At 40.1% G+C, this 18,581-nt stretch overlaps 1 non-coding gene across 1 annotated transcript; it reads left to right on the plus strand.

The window, feature by feature from the left end:
• The first annotated feature begins 16,893 nt into the window (after nucleotides 1-16,893).
• LOC120100444 (small nucleolar RNA SNORA17) lies at nucleotides 16,894-17,027 on the plus strand. The gene has a single exon (XR_015655989.1). It is a non-coding gene; the product is annotated as a small nucleolar RNA SNORA17 (small nucleolar RNA).
• Nucleotides 17,028-18,581: the final 1,554 nt, after the last annotated feature.

Below are 18,581 nucleotides of genomic sequence, written 5' to 3' on the forward strand. Positions count from 1 at the left end.
CAAAGACAATTGCTCAACTAAGTTTATAGCATCTTCATTTTTTTTTGCATCTTTATTTTTTTAATAGCCAGAAACTGGAAACACACTAGATGTTTCTCAACTGAAAATGGATAAAGAAGTGTGGTATACTTACACAATGGAATAGTATTCAGTTATTAAAAGCTAAGACATGGGGGCTGGAGAGATGGCTTAGTGGTTAAGAACACTGACTGCTCTTCCAGAGGTCCTGAGTTCAATTCCCAATAACCACATGGTGGTTCACAACCATCTGTATGGGATTCAGTGCCCTCTTCTGTGTGTGACAGTGTACTCACATAATAAAATAAATAATTTAATTAAAGAAAAACTAAGACATGAATTTTGCAGGCAAATGGATGGAACTTGAGAATATCATCCTGAGTAAGGTAACCCAGTCCCAAAAGTACATGCATATAATCACGTATAGGTGTATATTAGCTATAAAACACAGGATACTCATGCTATACACCCCATAGACACAAAGAACCTAAATTGGAAGGAAAGCAGAAGCAAGGGTACTTGAATATCACTTAGCAGGGGGAATTAGGTTGGAGCAAGGTTTGGTCGGTAAATGGGGTGGTTCAGGATCGAGTGTGGGGAGAAACAGGACAGATGGCCAGATGGTCATGAGAATGAATGGAAATCTGCAACTAACAGGGATGAGGAGATTAGGTGCAACTCTAGGACATGACAAAGATCTGGAATAAGGTATCCACCCAAGAATCAATAGGGGTGACCTTAGCTATGAGTCACAGAATTGGGGATATGGAACTGGAAGAGGCTACCTCCTGCAGCCAGGCAGGAACCCCAGTGGATCAATGAGGACACCAACCCACCCACAAAATTTTCAACCCAAAATTTATCTGGTCAATAAGAAATGTAGGCATACGGGATGGATCAGAGACTGAGGGGGTGGCCAATCAATAACCGACCCAATTTGAGAGCCATCCCTGACTCTATTAACACTACTCTGTTAAGCTTGTAGATAGAAGAGACTCCACCCAGAAGTTGATTTGGACAAATGCCAAACAGTGGTTGGAGCTTGTACACTTAAAGAAGAGTAGAAGAAATGATTATGGCCTCTAAGGGGATAGGAAATCCACAGATAGGCCAACAGAGTCAACTAACCTGGACACTTGGGGCTGTCAGAGCATACACGGGCTGGACCTAAGCCTCTCAACACATAATGTAGCAGTTATGCAGCTTGGTCTTCTTGTGGGTCCTGAACAACCAGAGTAGGAGCTATCCCGAAAGTTGTTGCCTGCCCATGGGATATATTTTTCTAGCTGAGCTGTCTTGTCTGGCCTTAGTGGGTATGAATGCACCTAACACCACAGAGTCTTAATATACCAGGTTATGGGGTACCCAGGGAGATCCCATATGCTCAGAGTAGAAAGGGAGAGGATAAGGGGAAAGGGACTCTCTGAAGGAGGAATTGGAAGGGGCAGCTTTTGGGCTGTAATTTTTAGAAATGCTTGAAGTTTTTCTCTGCCTGCAATCTCAGATGGCACACTGATCCTCACGCCACACTCTGCCTGCCTCCCAGGAGACCTACCCTTTTCAAAAGGGAAATTGAGGAGGAGTAGATAGAGTGGGATGTGCTGGGCTGAGAAGTGGAGGAAGATTGTCGAGATGTAATACATGAGAGAATAAAGTAAAAATGGCATACAAATACAACCATTACATGTTAGGTGACATGTTAATTAGGATTAGTGCCTTCACTTATTCTAGGATCTAGTAAGTACACTGAGGGGCTAGGGAGATGGCTAACAGTAGAGTGCTTACTGTACAAACACAAGGACCTGAGTTCAGAACATCAGCTCTTAAATAAAAAAACAGGCCCTGCAATGAACGCTTTTAACCAAAGATGGAAATAGGTAGATTCTTTAAGCTACCTTTCAGCCAGGCTAGCTAAATTGATAATCTCTGGATTCAGTGAGGAATCAAAGAAAAGAGTGATTAAAGAACTCACACATAGTAGAGATTAGGCCTCCATATTCACATGTATACATAACTCCACAAATGTGTACACACACACACACACACACACACACACACACACACACATATATATGCACTCAAAGATTTTTTAAATAATAAGAGAGTATAAAGTAACTAACTTGCTTAACTGGTACTATGATTAATACTCAAAGATAATGGCTTAGGTCAAATTTGGTCAGCTCAGCAGCCAGGCGTTCTCTACTTGATTCAGTCACAGAAGTGAAATATCAATAACTTCACTCAGTTCTTCCGAAAATCACCAGACATAAAAGAGCACCAGACATAAAAGAGTACTATCTCTGAATGTTAGCATTGAAAAATTAAATTGTGGGAAGGGAGAACGAGTGTTAAAGCATAGGAAGAATCTTCCTGATCACTAAATTACATAATATTTAAATTAAGACAAAGGTTTAAGACAGGTATGAGGATGCATGCTTTTGTTTCCAATCCTTGGGAGGCAGAGGTAGGATGACCTCTTTAAGATCAAAGTGAGTCTGATGTACATAATCAATATTCAAGCCAGCTAGAGTTGTGTAATGAGACCTTGTTTCAAAATACAAAAAAAAAAAAAACCCATAATCAGACAAACAAATGAAAAAAATTCACAAGTGCTTGAATCAATTCTTCTGTAAACTCAGATAGACACTTCCACATAAATCTTTTCATTTAACCCATAAACAAATTGACCATCATATAGTAATGGTGTTAATGTTTACCGCAAAGGAACGTGGGTGCTGACATCAAGCCACTTGTGTGCAATAACTGGAACCTATAGAGCAGAATGCTAGAAACGACTCCAAGAAGTTGTCATCATGACTCAATACACATGATGTGGCAGGCACATGGATACACACACACACACACACACACACACACACACAGAGAGAGAGAGAGAGAGAGAGAGAGAGAGAGAGAGAGAGAGAGAGACTCACACACAGACACTAAATTTAAAAAATTGACACAAAAAGCAGAATTAAACAAACTCTCAGAATCATGCAGGAATAAGTAATTCTCTTTCATTTCCCTGTTTAGCCCTACACACACAAAAGCTCCTAAACATAGGACGTTCTGAATAGCAGATGTCAACAGAGAGACTTGCCTTTATTCCTACTATGTAGTTAATATTGTCTCAAAAAAGATTCATAATAGACTATGTAAATGAAACTTTGTGTAGTCTACTTTGGACATGTGTTATCAAATAGGCCTGATAACCTAAATTCAATTCCTGGAGGTCATATAGTGATGGATGCAGAAGACCAACTTCATGAAGCTGTCCTCTGACATTAATTTGCACAGGCATACATTAATTTTTTGAAAGTTTTGATTTTGTATTTTGGGGATTTTCAGGTTGTTTGTTTTTGTTTGGTTGATTGATTGGGTTTTGGTTCTTTTCTTTCTCTTTATATTTTTTCTTGGATACTTTATTTACATTTCAAATGCTATTGCCTATCCCAATTTCTCCACCAGAAACCCCCTCTGCCATTGCCCCTCACTCTGGGATGAGGCTGCTCGCCCATTTACCTAAGCACTCCATCCTTCCTCCCCACAGGGGCATCAAGCCTTCACAGGACTCCTCCCATTGATACCTGACAAAACAATCCTCTGCTACATATGCAGCTGGAGCCATGGGTTGCTCCATGTGTACTCTTTGGTTGGTGGTTCAGTCCCTGGGAACTCTACAGTGTCTGGTTGACTGATATTATTGTACTTTCTATGGGGTTGCAAACCCCCTCAGTTACCTCATTCCTTTCTCCAACTCCTCCATTGTGAACCCCATTCTCAGCTCAATGGTTGGCTGAGACCATTTGCCTCTGTAATTGGCAGGCTCTGACAAAGCATCTTAGGAGACACCTATATCAGGCACCTGTTAGCATGCACTTCTTGTTATACACAACAGTATCTGGGTATGGTGACTATACATGGGGTGAATCCCCAGTTGTGACATTCTCTAGATGGGCTTTCCTTCAGTATCTGCTCCTCAAATTGTGTACATATTTCCTCCTGTGATTATTTTGTTCCCTCTTTTAAGAAGGACTGAAGCATCCACACTTTGGTATTCCTTCTTCTTGAGCTTCATGTGGTCTATATTGTATATTGGGTATTCAAAGCTTTAAGTAATATTCACTTATCAGTAAGTACATATCATGTGTGTTCTTTTGTGATTGGGTTACCTTACTCAGGATGATATTTTCCAGTTCCATCTATTTGCCTAAAATTTTGATGAAGTCATTGTTTTTAATAACTGAGTAGTAGAGACCCCATATGGACAACAATGCCAAGCAACCAGAGCTTCCAGGGACTAAGCCACTACCTAAAGACTATACATGCACTGACCCTGGACTCTGACCTCATAGGTAGCAATAAATATCCTAGTAAGATCACCAGTGGAAGGGGAAGCCCTGGGTCCTGCTAAGACTGAACCCCCAGTGAACTAGATTGTTGGGGGGAGGGCAACAAGGGGGGAGGATGGGGAGGGGAACACCCATAAAAAAGGGGAGGGGGGAGGGGGATGTTTGCCCGGAAACCGGGAAAGGGAATAACTCTCGAAATGTATATAAGAAATACTCAAGTTAATAAAAAAAAAATAACTGAGTAGTATTCCACTGTGTAAATGTACCAGATGTTCTGTATCCATTACTCTGTTGAGGGACATCTGAGTTCTTGCCAACTTCTGGCTGTTATAAATAAGGCTGCTATGAACATAGTGTATCATGTGTCCTTGTTATATGTTGGAGCATCGTTTGGGTATACGCCCAGAGTGGTATAGCTAGATCCTCAGTAGGACTATGTTCAATTTTCTGAAGAACCACCAAATTGAGTTCCAGAGTGGTTATACGAGCGTGAAATCCCACCAATAATGGAGGAGTACATAGAGAGCGGCGCGGCGAAACAAAGATGGCGCCGACATTCAGCCTTGTCTGGATGTCGACAACTTAACTGCGCATGTGCAGGCTTGTCCCCTTGCTAGGGCGGCCATACGATAATGAGATGTAGGGCGCCCTCCAGTGGTGAACAGCGGTACTGCACATGAGCAGTTTATGCACCAGGTGTCAGTTGACCGTTAATATGCTAATGAGGTGATTCATTCTCCGCCAATCCCTGGAGGACAAGTAGTGGGGTGATCCATGCCCCACCAATCCCTGAGAGATAATTAGCATACTGTTGTCTATATAAGCCGAGCGATTTTGCTGCTCGGGGTCCCTGTTCAGGAGAGCTGTAACACTAAGAAGAGCTGTAACACTAAGAAGAGCTGTAACACTAAGAAGAGCTGTAACACTAAGAAGAGCAGTAACACAGTAAAGGCTTGCTCGCAGAAGAATCCTGTTGCCGCGCGTCGTTCTTGCTGGCGGGACATTAGGCACGCGACAGGAGTATTCCTCTTGCTCCACATCCTTCCCACATCTGCTTTCACCTGAGTTTTTGATCTTAGCCATTCTGACTGGTGTGAGGTGGAATCTGCAAGAATCTTATCGTGAAGGGGTGTTGAAATTTGTCAAGTGCTTTCTCAGCATCTAATGAGATGATCGTGTGGTTTTATTCATTGATTTTGTTTATGTAATGAATTACATTGATGGATTTCCATATACTGAACCTTCCCTGCATGTCTGGGATGAAGCCTACTTGATCATGATTGATGATCATTTTGATGAGTTCTTGGTTTCAGTTTGTGAGAATTTTACTGAGCATTTTGGCATTGATATTCTTAAGGCAAATTGGTCTGAAGTTCTCTTTCTTTGTTGGGTCTTTGTGTGTTTTAAGTATAAGTGTAATTGTGACTTCATATACAGTTTTTTGGTTTTTCAACACAGGGTTTCTCTGTGTAGCCCTGATTGTCCCAGAATTCAATCTGCAAAACAAGCTGGCTTAAAATACATAGGGGTCCACCTGACTTTGCTTCCCAAATCCTGGTATTAAAGGACTGAGTCAATACAACCTGGCAATAAAAATTTTTAAAGAATTTTTATGAGTAATTCTTATATGTATAACTTTCCATTTGAAACTTTAATGATCTAATCCCAGGAATCATCCTCACTGTTACTGTCTTAACCAAGACGTGAACATATGAACATATGGCATGTTTCCCAAGCATAATTCTACAGAGCAGACACACAGGAATTGTGAAGTAAAGAAATTTCATATAATCCACAATATTCTCCAAACTGTGAGTTTCTTCTTTGTCCACTCCCACATCTACTGTTAAGAATAGGTATGATCACTGAACTAGAGGAAACATAAAGGATATAAGAGGAAAAACAACCAATAACTTGGCAAAGCTGTCCATGCAAACTGTTAAAGTTTTATAAATGGAACGAATGTTTATACATATGTGTGTGTGTGTGTGTGTGTGTGTGTGTGTGTGTGTGTGTGTGTCTATCTATATATGTATATATACTACTTATCTTAACCATAATGTCAAGGAATTTTCCTCATTAGCCTTGTCTCCTAATGCTTGAAGATAGTCAATGGCTGACATTGTCCTCCTCCACAGTGTACATCTTAAGGTAAACAGTGGTGGTAGAAAAATCATCAATCTCATTGATGTCTACAACAAAGCCTTCTTTAGGTCATTTAGGTTGGTTATTCTCTTCGTCTAATAAAGACAAGACTGCCTCAACTATTTTTCTAATTGTTCTTTCAGGAGGAATTACAGCACTTCTAACAATCTCACTTTTCATGTTACAGATGCTACCTTACTCATATGGTAAGATCCAAAGTCATGCACCATCTCAGAACACCTACCATGTGCTCAGAATCATTCTCATTGATTAAGGTTTAAAGAGGCCCTTTAGATAGACCCTCCTCTCAGACACTCTGACTGCTGTCCCTTAGTCATGGACCCCTTTTTAGCTAGAAGCAGTTAAAAGCAGTTACTACCCCCAATCCCCTAACAGCAATTAAGGTAATCTTCTAGAGCAGGAAATGAGATGCTAAGAGTTGGACAGACTCCCTTTTAGGGAGACAGAGAGAGGGGCCAAGTGTCAGAAATAAATGTTGTGAATTTTCAAGATGGCTAGCTTCTTCCTCATCCTTATCTTGAGACAAAAGGCTAGCAGCTTGAAAAGAAGGCTTTGTAGGATTTTCTCTCCCATCTACAGACCCTGTGCTGATGAGCTGGCTTAATAAGTTCAAAGCCTGGTCTGAACATGTTCAAAGCAGTTCTAGGCCAGTAAATGATTCCAGCTTTCTTTACACTGACCAACAATAAATTCAAAGAGGAAGATGCTTCAGAGCCTTAAAAGCCCTCAGACCTGGAGAAGAGACTAGAATTGTCAGCTTCCTGAGTCCTGCTTTTCTCTGTATAACTTCATCACCCCCAATAAACACCTTTCTTTGACTGCTGATTCTGTCTTTGTTGCTTGAGATTTCTCTGCTCCAGATTTTTCCCAACTTTTAATTATTTAATTGGCAGAGAAAATAACCAGATCAAGACACCTAAGCAGTATCAGTTCAAAACCCCTAGACTGTATCAGTGTGATATTCACATTGGCTGCTGTTTTATTCAGACTCAACACTCCTCTTACTTCAAGCACTGAAGAGATGTCAATTGGGGCACCATGGGTTGAACAGGAAACTCAGAGATAGGGAAATCATCTGTGAAAAACAAAAAATAAAGAGCTTCACCATCTCACTGAGGTATGGGCTATAGAGGCAGTTTTCTCAAGGGTATAAAAATATACTGAGACTACCATAGGCTGGCAGGGGAGGGAAACTGGGGTTTGAAGGGGTTACCAGAACAGTGACCTTGTGGTGGTAGGTTAAATTGTTATATTTCTACTACATAAAAGAAAAAATGGAAACTGACAGAACTGCCATATTTGGTGTAGGCTCTTTCTTCATCTGCTGAGACAAAAATGGCATTTGGGGGTGGGGGAAAATAGCAGATGGCTTTTTCTATCAAATGTAACTCATGCCAATAAGTTCTTATTTAAAGCGAGTCTACAGTCAGGGGCTAAATTTGTTTTTTAGAGTGTCGGCTTTTCTGGCCATGGTTTACTGAATCCTGGGAAGAAGCCTGAAGACTCAAACTTATTTGATTCCAAGAATGTTTATGGATGGCCTGGATCAGTCTATATTGCTCCCAGGCTCTAGTGGGTTTATGGGCAGTTGCTCTCCTAGATGGAGGGGTTGTATTATGATTCTGGAAACTTTGATTTTAAGAAAGTAAGAACGCACGGAATTCTATCCTCCGTGAACTCTGGTTGAACCTGACAGATGTTCAAACTTGTCATTTTCTCCTCCAGTGAGGTTTAATGGAGATTTCGTTACCAGGGTAATCATCTCTGTTTGCTCTATTAATCTGGGCTCTCGGAATGTTGACTCTAGATATATAAAGGCAGTTAAAATATCTGCTTTTTCCATTGATCGGCTTGGAGGTTTCATTTTTAATTTTGCTTTCTAATATCAATTCCTTAATTTAAGCAAAAAATGAAGGAAAGACAAATGTTTAACTACCATCAGTCTAATCTCAACCATGGAAAATGAATTTTAGCTGTTCCTTGGACTGTTTAATACTGGCTAATTGCTCCAGCCAGACGCTGCTTGAAATAGTGGCTTTAGAGTCACACAGATCATGTCAATCTAAGTTGCTGATCCATTTATATTTCTTAAATGGGAAAATAATATCATTTTCAGAGGCAGAGTTGGAACTCAGTGGTAGAATGCTTGCCTAGTATGGTTGACGCTCTGATTCAAACCAGTGCTGAAAAAGAGGCAAACAATCAAACCAACATTTGGGAGCCTATTTCCTTCTTAGTGTGAAGGTAGAAATACCATAGAAGGTAGTTAGAAGAATTAAGTAAAATAATGTTTGTGTGTGCAAAGTATTCACTTCCTGGCATGTATGACTTGTCTTCAGAAAGTGAGTTCCTCAGTTTCTAGGGTCATATGAACTGTGTGGGAAAGACAGGGATTGGCCTATGTGCATAGACCAAATGATTCCCTCAGAACTGTATGGGAGAATATGCAGCACACACATTCCAGAGAAAGAACAGTAGTAGTTGCTTGTGTGATGATCAGATCCGATTTGCTCGCATACTGATGATCTGAGTCACAGTGGAGCACACAGTGCCCATTGACCACACCAACTGAGTAGAAAGTGTCTGAGGATACAAAGGAATGTTGTTACACATGGTCCTGCCCTGACCGAAGAAATTCTCTTTCCTTTTTTCCACAACTATGTAATACTAGACATTTTCCCTTTGGTGCTCTCAATGTTTTCATCTGAAAGATTAGAGTAGTAAATTAAGTTACCTTTATGAGTGCCTCTAGGCCATGTATGGCAAATTTGATTCTGGCTTTGAATCTGTTGACAATATAAATAACACACCATCATGCAGGTGCACTGACATTGATAGTCACTTACCAGGGGGACTCCCTGGGCTTCTTACTGTAGCTCTATTTTGAGACTTCATTTTCAGGAAACTAAGGGCATTTCACCAATTCTCACCCTACATCTCATATAGACATTTGCCATTCCATATTTAAAACAAAAAGGAAATTGTCCCCTTGGCTCAAGTCTGTTTAGTTAGAAATAATCTTGAGATGCCCTGACCTGAAATAGTAAACTTTATTATACTTGACAATTAAAATGAACACATGTTTGTCTAACTCTGAATATACGGCTGCTTTTTCACCATCCATGTATCTATGATTAAACTAAAAGGAGCAGCATGGTTTGTTACACACCAACAAAGAATCATGTGATATACGGAAACCTTATAATCATATTCACATTACAATTGCTTACAAAAATCAAATTAAATAAACAAGGCATCAAATCCTGTATTTGCTACACATAAACTGAGTCACATTTTATAAGACATTCACATTCCTAAACTTGGATTTCTTATAAGGAAAAAACACTTTCCTGAATAAATTTGTATGGGATAGAAATAGTGTTTTATACCATAACACACATATCTCTGGTGATAAATGCCACTGTTGACTGTTATCTAGGACATATGGAATGATCCTTATTTCCATATTTGTTTTCTACATTTCATGTGGCCTACAGCAGAAGCCTTAATCTCTCAGAGTCTATTAATTATTTAAATTGCTTACAGTAGTATATGTTTTCAAGGGTACACATCAAGTGTACTTAACAAAGTCCTGACAAGTACTTTTCAGTTAATAATTAGGTACCTTGGCAGGCATTACTAAGATTGGAGAATATTGAGGGTAGACCCCTGTGGTGGTTTGAAAGCAAATGCCTCCTGTAGGCTCATAGTAATTGGCACTGTTAAGAAGTGTGGCCTTCTTGTAGGAAGTGAAACATAGGCTTTGAGGTTTCCAAATCTCAAGTCTAGACAGGTTGTCTCAGTCTTCCTTTTGCTATCTGTGGATCAAGATGTAGAATTCTTTGCCTCTCCAACACATGTCTGCCTAAATACTGGTGTGCTTCCTGCCATGATAATGATCTTTAACCTCTGAACCATAAACCAGCCCCAATTAAATATTTCCCTTTATAAAAGCAGCTATAGTCATGGTATCTCTTCAGAGTAATGGAAACCTTAACTAAGTTGCTACCAGGGACTGGGATATTTCTATAATATGCCTGACCATACTTTTATTTGGAGGAATGTGGACTTTAAGACTTTGGATTAGAAATATGCAAGACAGTAGTACTGAACTGTGGTGACCCAACTGAAAAGGTTTCAAGGGAGAAAAATTGTAGTGGCCTAGAGACTATTCTTGTGATATTTTGACAAAGAATGTGGGTGCTTCTTGCCCTTTCCCAAAAATTTGTCTGAGCCTAAATTAAAGACTGGATTAATTGTGTGGGAAGAGGAAATCTCAAAACAGTCTAATATTGATTATTTCATGTGGTTCTTCTTGGTTGATCTTATAAAGATCTATAATGGAAAGGAGCAACCTAAGCAAGGAAAGTAAAAACATGTACAATTTGAGGAGACAAGAGTCACTAGGAAGTGGAATGAAGCTAAATCCTCTGTTTAAGGAGATAAACAGATTAAAGAAAAGCCTGAAATTAAATTGATTAAAGGGAGTGGTGAACTCAGGACAAGACATCACCCAGCTAAGCTTCCAACTGTGAAAAGAGACTAAAGCACAGTTTAGGTGCAGGCATCATGGTAAATGTCTTTAACCCCAGCATTCAGGAGACAGAGGCCTTTGACTCAGAAGAGATAGGTCTCTGAGTTCAAGACCAGCTGGGTCTGCATCAAGTTTCAGACATCCAAGTTTAGGCAATGAAGGAAAACATTGAAAACAGAGCTGGAAACAGCCCAAGAAAAAGAACTGCATTGTAGTCAACAAAGCTGAAAGGAATTGGTAATTTAAAGAAGACTTTGACATCAGACATGGAACTACAGTTTTTGGAATTTGCCAAGTTGGTTTTGGTCTGGCTTTGGTTCAATATTCCCACATTAGTTTTCCCTACCAACCTTTTGGAATGGTAACACATATCTTGTGCCAACATATGTTGGAAGTATATTATCTGCTTTTTGATTCTGATTTTGCATTAGATTACAGTTGAGATTGCATGAATCTCAGAAGAGACTTTGAACTTTAGACTTTTAAACAGTGTTGAGACTGGGATAGAATTTAAGGACTTTGAAGTTGGATAGGTGATATAGCTACAAGTCTGTGATGGTCATGGAGTTATGCTGGTTTGAAAGAAAATGGCACCCATAAGCTGATAGCAAGTGACACTATTAGGAAGGATGGCCTTGGTGGAGTAGGTGTGTCTCTGTTGTGGGAAGTGGGAAGTGGGTCTCTGGGTTGTCATCTTTGAGATATAAAAGCACAAGCCTGGCCGGTGTGTGTCAGTCTTCATTCTGTAGCCTATGAAACAAGATGTAGACCTTTGCTTTTTCTCCAGCACTATGTCTGCTTGAGCATCCCATGATTATGATAATGTACTAAACCTCGGAATTGTAAGCCAGCCTCAATTTACTGCTTTCCTTTTTGAAGAGTTGGCATAATCATGGTGTCTCTTAACAGCAGTAGAAACCCTAAGACAACACCCTTCTATAGGTTTAGATTTTTCTAAACCTACTTTATTTAGGATTCTAGAACATGTCAACCTCCAGTCTAGACTATTGACTAGGGGAAGAAGAAGGTTTACAGGAAACAGGGATTGTTGACTTTTTAATAAGAGTTATTTGCAGCTATTCAAATCTTCATTGTCATGATATCAGCATTTATGCCAATAGCAAACATCAAACACAAATCTGTTATGTCAGTTCAGTTCAAGAACAAACACCAAACACAAATCTTCTGTTGCAGCAACTCAATTCAGTAGAAAAGATAAGGTTCTCCCAATTTGTACAAGTCAGCAGAAGCAACAAGAGTCAACCAGAATACCACAAGAAGTTCTTCAATATGTTTCTCTCTATAATGTGATTAGCAGCAAAACCCAGCAAAAATCAGTGAAGCACAAGGCATATCAATTCAAGAGAGTCCTCTCACTCTGGAGTTATATTTATATTCTTTCTAAACATTACATACCCTCTCAAGTGTCTGCTTCAGCAAAATATCATGTGCTCTCTCACATGTCTGCTTCAGGAAGCATCTTCTCACAAGGCAGTTTCAAGAAAAATTATCAAGTGATACAACTGAGTTTTCAAAGAATACAGAAATTTCCATTTCACCCTTTCCCAATAATCAGCTTTGTCATTCCTGAAGACTTAAAATAGCAAATGAAAGGGAGGTGGCAGAAGCAGAAGCACTTTTATAGAGCAGAAAGTCTGAATAGCAAAAATATATCCTTTTGACCAAATGAAGATGCTAACTTCAAGAGTTCTAACTTTGATGTGATATTCAAAGCTGTCTTCAGAAATTTATGCTATTGCTCCCTCTCATAGTAATAATCTAACTGGACATGTCAATCCCCTTGCAAGGAGACTGAGGTCTCAGTCCTGGGCCTTCAGCTGCTACTGAGACTGCACCTTCAATAATGTCCTCTCCTGGCTTCGCACTGTGCAAAGCCTCAGCTACATTCCATGATGCCTTCATGCCTTCAAAACCAGTACTCAATTAAAAAAAATACTTACACACAATAAAGGCAATAGGCAGAAAGCCTATAGCCAGCATCAAATTAAATGGGGGAAAACTGAAAACAATTCCACTAAAGACAGGAACAAAGCAAGGCTATCCACTCTCCCCATATCAATTCAATATTGTATTTAAAGTTTTAGCTAGAGCAATAAGACAACTAAATGTGATTGAGGGGATACAATAAGATTCTAGCAAACTAATTCCAAGAAGACATCAAAATGATAATCCATCAAGATCAAATATGTTTCATCCCAGGGATGCAAGGATGGTTCAATATCTGGAAATCCATCAACTTAATCCACCACATAAACAAACTCAAAGAAAAAAAAACCCACATGATCATTTCATTAGATGCCAAGAAAGCATTTGACAAAATTCAACAGCCCTTCATGTTAAAAGTCTTGGAAAGATGTCATATCCATACCTAAACATAGTAAAAGCAATATATAGAGCATGAGTAGCCAACATCAAACTAAATGGAGAGAAACTTGAAGCAATCTCACTAGAATGAGGGACTGGACAAGACTACCCACTCTCTCCATATCTATTCAGTATAGTACTTAAAATTCTATCTATGGCAAATAGAAAACAAAAGGAGGTCAAAGGGATAAAAATTGAAAAGGAAGCACTCAAAATATCACTACTTCCAGATGATATGACAGTATACTTAACTGACCCCAATAATTCCACCAGAGAACTTTAGAGCTGATAAACATATTTATCAATGTGGCTGATATAAAACAAACTCAAAGAAATCAATAGCCTTTCCTCAACTCAAAGGATAAACACATTGAGAAAGAAATTAGGGAAATTGTGACACTCTTCACAATAGTCACAAATGATATAAAATACCTTGGTGTGACTCTAGCAAAGCAAGTGAAACATTTGTACGACAAGAACTTCAAGTTTCTGAAGAAAGAAATCAAAGAAGATCTCAAAAGATGAAAAGACCTGCTGTGCTCAGGGATTGGCAGGATTAATATGATAACATGGCCATCTTGCCAAAAGCAATCTACAGATTCAATGCAATCCCAATCAAAATTCCAACTCAATTCTTCATAGAGTTAGAAAGCACAATTTCAAATTCATTTAGAATAACAAAAAAACCCAGGATAGCAAAAACTATTCTCAATAATAAAAGAACTGCTGCAGGAATCACCATCCCTAATCTCCAGCTGTATTACAGAGCAATAGTGATGAAAACTGTATGGTATTGGTACAGAGACAGGCAAGTAGATCAATGGAATAGAATTGAAGACCAAGAAATAAACACACCTATGGTTACTTGAGCTTTGACAAAGAAGCTGAAATCATCCAGTGGAAAAAAGACAGTATTTACAACAAAAATGCTGGTTCAACTGTAGGTCAGCATGTAGAAGAATACAAATCAGTACTTTCTTATCTCCTTGTACAAAGCTCAAGTCCAAGTGGATCAAGGACCGCCACATAAAACCAAATATGCTGAAATTTATAGAAGAGAAAGTGGGGAAAAGCCTTGAACACATGGGAACAGAGAAACATTTTCTGAACAGAACACCAATGACTTGTGCTATAAGATCAAGAATTGAAAAACAGGACCTTATAAAATTGAAAAACTTTTGTAAGGCAAAGAACACTGTCAGTATGAGAAAGAGGCAATGATCAGATTGGGAAAATATCTTTACCAGTCCTACATCTGAAAGAGCACTAATTTTCAATGTAGGCAATGAACTCAAGAAGTTAGTCTCCAGAGAAACAAATAACCCTATTAAAAATGGGATAGAGAAATAAATGAAGAATTCTCAAATGAGGAATATGAAATGTCTGAGAAGCACCTAAAGAAATGTTCAAGATCTTTAGTCATCAGGGAAATGCAAATCAAAACTACCCTGAGATTCCACCTCACACCAGTCAGAATGACTAAGATCAAAAGGGTGACAGCAGATGCTGGCGAGGATGTGGAGAAAGAGGAACACTCCTTTATTTTTGGTGGATTGCAACCCGGTACAACCACTCTGGAAATCAGTCTTGTGATTCCTTAGAAAATGGGACATATTATAACCTGAAGATCCAGCTATACCACTCCGGGGCATACACCCAAAAGATGTTCCAACATATAACAAGGAAACATGCTCCACTATGTTTGTAGCAGCCTTATTTATAATAACTAGAAGCTGGAAACAACCCACGTGCCCATCAACAGTGTAATGGATACAAGAAGAGGTACATTTATAAGTTAGAACATTACTCAGCTATTAAAAACAATGACTTCATTAAATTCACAGGCAAATGAAAGGAACTAGAAATATCATCCTGAGTGAGGAAACTCAATCACAAATGAACACACATGGTACGTACTCACCGAAAAGTGAATATTAGGCAAAGAGCTTGGAATACCCAGTATACAACTCATGGCCCACTAGTAGCTCAATAAGAAGGAAGACTGAAGAGTAGATGCTTTGTTCCTTCTTATAATGGAAAACAAAATACTCACGGGAGGACATACAGGGACATAGTGGAGTACAGACTGAAAGAAAAGCCATCCAGGGACTGCCCCACCTGGGCATCCATCTCACACGCATACTCGAAACCCAGATCCTATTGCTGATGCCCATAAGTGCTTGCTGACAGGAGCTTGCTAGTGCTTTCTCCTGAGAGTCTTTGCCAGACCCTGAGCAATACAGATGTGGATGCTGGAAGCAATTCATTGGACTGATCACAGGGACCACAGTGGAAGAGTTAGGGAAAGGACTGAAGGAGCTGAAAGGGGCCTTATCTGGCATCAGTGAGTGGGGAGGACCTCGGTCCTGTGAAGGCTTGGTGCCCCAATGCAGCAGAGTGCTAGGGCAGTGAGGCAGGAATGGGTGGGTGGGTGGGGAATCACCCTCATAAAAGCAGGATAAAGAGATTTGCAGAGGGGAAACTGGGAAAGGGGATAACATTTGAAATGTAAATACATAAAATACCGAATTAAAAAATACCTACACACAATAAGAGCAATATGCAGCAAGCCTATAGTCAATATCAAATTAAATGGGGAGAAACTGAAAACAATTCCACTAAAGACAAGACAAAGCTAGCCACTCTCTCCATATCAACTCAATATTGTATTTAAAGATCTAGCTAGAACAATAAGACAACTAAATGGGATCAAGGGAATGCAAAATGGAAAGGAAGAAGTCAATGTATCACTATTCACATATGATAGTATATAGAAGCAACCTAAAAATATTCTGTCCTCTAGCAGCTAATAAACACAAATAAAATAGCAAAGTAGCTGAATATAAGATTAACTGAAAAAAGTCAGTAGCCCTCCTATTTAAAAATAATAAATGAGCTAAGAAATAAATTGGGTAAAAACATCTTTTACAACAATCACAAATAATATAAAATATATTGGTACAACTCTAATCAAGCAAATGAAAGACCTGTTGTCCTAGTTAGGCTTTCCATTGCTGAGAAGTGATGCCACGGCCAAGAAAACCCTTATAAAGAACAACATTTAATTGGGGCTGTATTGCATGTTCAGAAGTTCTGTCCACTATCATCAAGGCTGAAATTATGGCAGCATTCATGGTTCTTGAGAAGGAGCTGAGAGTTCTACATCTTGTTCTGAGGACACCCAGGAGAAGACTGTCTTCCAAACAGCTAGGAGAAAGGAAGGTCTCAAAGCCTATTCCCACAGTGACACACTTCCTCCAACAAAGCCACACCTCCTAACAGTGCCACTCCATATGGGCCAAGCATAGTCAAACCACCATGTCTGTTTGCTGAGAACTTGAATTCCTTGAAGAAAAAAATTAGAGAAGATATCAGAAGATGGAACGGTCTCTCATGTTCATAGATTGCTATTATTATTAGAGTAAAAATGGCCATCTACCTGGTCCTAGAAGCTTTGCAGGTGTGGCTGCTGTGTCACATGTGTGTCATTTGATGGCAAAGAGGAGACAGGCTGTGTCTAGGTCATAGTGTTCTGACCTATGAACTTCTGAGTAGTTAGAAGGTATGATGGCTTGTATATCCTTGGCTCAGATAATGGCTCTACTTGGAGGTGTGGTCTTGTTGGAGTAGGTGTGACCTTGATGGAGGGAGTGTGGCCTTGTTGGAAGAAGTGTGTCACTGTGGGTCTGGGCTTTAAGACCCTCATCGTTACTGCCTGTAAGCCAGTCTCCTCTTAACAGCCTTCAGATGAAGATGTAGAATTCTCAGTTCTACCTAGCCCATGCCTGCCTAGATGCTGTCATGCTCCAGCCTTGATGATTATGAACTGAAACTCTGAACCTGAAAGCCAAACCCAGTTAAATATTGTCCTTATAAGAGATGCCTTGGTCACAGCAGTAAAACCCTAACTAGGACCATAGTCTAACATTCCCTGAAAAAAATGAGCCTGAGATTACTACCGGTCTAATGCCAGGGGTTTTGGACAGTGAGCTAGCCAGAGATGACCACCAATGTGGCACCATGCAGGCCACCATGGCTCCCAAGACCTGGAGCCAGCTGGAGACTAAAAGAACCCGAGAGTTAGAGCCATGGGAAAGAGGACTTCAGAGATAGATGAACCTTACATAAAGCCTGGTGAGCAGAGAGCACAAAATGCCCATTAGACATGTGCCAGGGGCTTGGACAAGGAGCTAGTCTGAAATGACCACCAGCCATGTCCCTTGAAAGCTTAGGGTGGGTCACCCGAGATGACTGCTTCTAGTACCATAATGTACAAGTTGGGCATAACATTCCTGAAACTGTTCTGGAATGCTCTGGACACTCTGACGTTCTGCGAATCACTAAGAAGAGCAAGTATGTGGTGGATAAATGGAAAAGAAAGAGTAAAAGAAGGATCTGGGCTCAATGAAGAGAGGCAGAACTGAAGACCCGAGGATAACAAGGAACAGCCTCATGTGAGTAGCTGGTGAAGCCACTTTGGACCATGGTGTGGGGTCCTGGCATGTGCTGCCATCAAGGTCCACATCTGGGTCCATAGTACTGTAGTAGTAGGGGCCTGTTACTACCAAAGGCCAGGCAGAAATCCCTGGTCTGAGCTGCCATCTGGGGACATGTTGATATGGAAGGATGCGGTGGACTGGCCCCATCTTTAACCTCAGCACCCTGGGAGAGCTGGCCCTGCCCCTAGCCAGATGCAGTACTCAGGAGAATGGACGTCGCTATTTTTGGAGTTGCTGATGAGCCAGTCCTCCAAAGATATGAGTGTGGGAGACCTGGCCCTACCATTCATTACTCATGCAGTGGCATGAAACAGAAAGGGATAGACTTCTTCCAGATTCCTCCTCCCCAACTGCAGCATCTGGGAGTTCTGGGGTCATGGGAGTAGAAAAGTTGTCCCTTTCCCTCAGCTGGTGCAGCACTCAGGAGAGAAGACACTGCAACTCATGTGGGCAGTACTGATGAGGAAGGGAAACTGTGATCAGCATTTAAAGTGAATCAAAAATAAATCATGGAAAAATAAAATAAATATTTAAAATTTTAAATGTACATTCTTAGCCATGAGGAAATTGCAAATCAAAACAACTCTAATACCTGTCAGAATGGCTAAGAACAAAACCACAAGTGAC

This window comes from Rattus norvegicus, chromosome 1 (assembly GCF_021556685.1).
Source record: "Rattus norvegicus strain SHRSP/BbbUtx chromosome 1, alternate assembly SHRSP_T2T, whole genome shotgun sequence".
NCBI lineage: Eukaryota > Metazoa > Chordata > Mammalia > Rodentia > Muridae > Rattus > Rattus norvegicus.